This window comes from Nycticebus coucang, chromosome X (genome assembly GCF_027406575.1).
Source record: "Nycticebus coucang isolate mNycCou1 chromosome X, mNycCou1.pri, whole genome shotgun sequence".
Taxonomy (NCBI): domain Eukaryota; kingdom Metazoa; phylum Chordata; class Mammalia; order Primates; family Lorisidae; genus Nycticebus; species Nycticebus coucang.
Window position 1 is genome coordinate 12,624,536 of NC_069804.1, and position 2,518 is coordinate 12,627,053.

Below are 2,518 nucleotides of genomic sequence, written 5' to 3' on the forward strand. Positions count from 1 at the left end.
CAGAAGCTGGTGGGTTCAAACTCAGCCTGGCCCGATCCAGCTAAACAACAATGACAACTGCAACAAAAAATAGCCGGGCTTTGCGGCGGGAGCCTGTAGTCCCAGCTACTTGGGAGGCTGAGGCAAGAGAATCACTTAAGCCCAACACTTTGAGGTTGCTGTGAGCTGTGATGCCATGGCACTCTACTGAGGGTGACATAGTGAGACTCTGTTTCAAAAAATTTTTTTTTCTCACTATACACCATCTTATGCTTACATGTTACATTTCCTTGTATACTTCTCTCTTCCACCAAAATATAAACTATATAATATTGATATTTTTCTCTGTTTTATTCACTGCTTTATATCACCAGCATCTTTCACCAATGCCTGGAACAAAGTAAATGATAAATAAATAACTATTAAATGAATGAATAAGTGAAGAAAGGAAGCAATGAAGGAACCAATTTTCCTAAACAATTTAAGTGTTATTGACCTTAAACCATTTCAGACAGATGCTATATATATATATATATGCAAAAATATACATATATATTTTTTGCAGTTTTTTGGCTGGAGCTGGGTTTGAACCCTCCACCTCCAGTATATGGGGCCTACTCCTTGAGCCACAGGTGCCATCCCAGATGCTAACTATATTATCCCAGGGTGGCCATGCATCTAATCTATTCAAATTAAATACTGTTACTGAGTAATACCATATATGCCAAGGTTTAAGAGCATTCATTGGGTGAAAGTTATTTCTTTTTTTTTTTTTTTTTTTTTTTTTTTTTTTGTAGAGACAGAGTCTCACTGTACCGCCCTCGGGTAGAGTGCCGTGGCGTTAGGGTGAAAGTTATTTCTATCTGACCTGCTAAGGTTTAAAGAGATTTCTATTCTTTGACCAGTGAAGATGGATAACTAGTTATGATACTAAATAGAATTATCTTATTGAGGGCCTAGTCAGAAATACAGAAACCATACCAGCTGCTTCGCTGAGGAAACTTAATGCAGGGAACAGATCACACAGTTGTTAGAGGGTAGAAAGATCAGAAAGGGGGCAGGGCCTGTGGCTCAAGGAGTAGGGCACTGGCCCCATATACCGGGGGTGGCAGGTTCAAGCTTGGCTCCAGCCAAAACTGCCAAAAAAAAGAAAGATCAGAAAGGGAACATTGAGGTAATCTAGGAAATATAACTACAGGAAGGAACCGCTACTGCTGAGGGGGATTAAAATACAGAAATGCGATGATCAGAATTAAGAAACTTAAAAAATACCATAGAGTGCTCACTTCAGCAGCACATATACTAAAACGGGAACAATACAGAGAAGATTAGCATGGCCCCTGTGCAAAGATGGCATGAAAATTCGTGAAGCATTCCATATTTTTTAATGTTTACTTGGATGGAGTTGAAACACATTCTTCTTTTTTTTTTCATGAATATAGTTTTATAAGGTTTTATGAGCTTTCATAAATGCATACACCTTGATAGCCCACATACTTATCAAGATACAGAACATTTTCATCACCCCAAAACGTTCTTTGTGTCTTCCCAGCCAATTCTAGCCACCCCACCCCACCCCCGAGCCAATTAATTTTCTGATTTTTTCCTCCCACCATTGATTACTTTTGCCTTGAAACACATTCTTCTTAATAAATTATCTCAAGAATAGAAAAATAAATATCCAATGTACTCCATACTGATATGAAACCAATATGTAAACAATTACATGCTCATACAAATGAGAAAACGTATAGTCTAGCAAGGGGGCAGGGTGAGGAGGGAGGGGAGGCCCGAGGATGATGGGTGGTAGGAGGGAGGGCATTTGGAAAGATCTCACCTAATGTACATAATGCGAGGGTGTTTGACATGCCTACTTGGTAAAAGGCTCTTTTACAACTTGAACTTCACCTTGGAAGTGAGAACGATGTAACCTAAAAATCTGTACCCTCATACTAATTTGAAACAAAAAAGGAAGTAAAGGAAAAATGTACCATATAGCCAAGTAATTCCACTTTTACATATATACCCGAGAGAAATGGAAATGGAAATACATGTCTATACAAAACTTGTGCACAAATGTTCATAATAGAAATATTATTAATGGCCAAAAAGTAGAAACAATCCAAATATCCATCAACTAGTGAATGGATAAACAAAATTGGTCTACCCGTACGATGGAATACTCTTCAGTCACAAAAAAGGAATGAAGTCCTGATATATGCATGCTACAGCATGGAGGAATCTTGAAAACATCATGGTAAGTGAAAGAAACAGTCACAAAACCATAAACTATGCAATTTCATTTACATGAAATGTCCAAAGTAGGCAAACTCAGAGACATAAAGCAGGTTACTGGTTGCTTAGGGCTAGAGGGGGTAGAAAATGGAAAACGATTACTAATGGGTACTGGGTTTCTTTTTTGGGGGCCAAAATGTTCTAAAATTGTTCTTAAATTGTGTTAATGGTTGCACAACTTTGTGAGTATATTAAAAAATACTTAACTGTTCACTTTAAATGGGTAAATTTAATGGTATGTAAG

The 2,518-nt window shown here is 37.7% G+C and overlaps 1 non-coding gene across 1 annotated transcript; it reads left to right on the forward strand.

The window, feature by feature from the left end:
* Positions 1–1,257: 1,257 nt before the first annotated feature.
* Positions 1,258–1,364, forward strand: LOC128578689 (U6 spliceosomal RNA). The gene has a single exon (XR_008377829.1). It is a non-coding gene; the product is annotated as a U6 spliceosomal RNA (small nuclear RNA).
* The last annotated feature ends 1,154 nt before the right edge of the window (positions 1,365–2,518 follow it).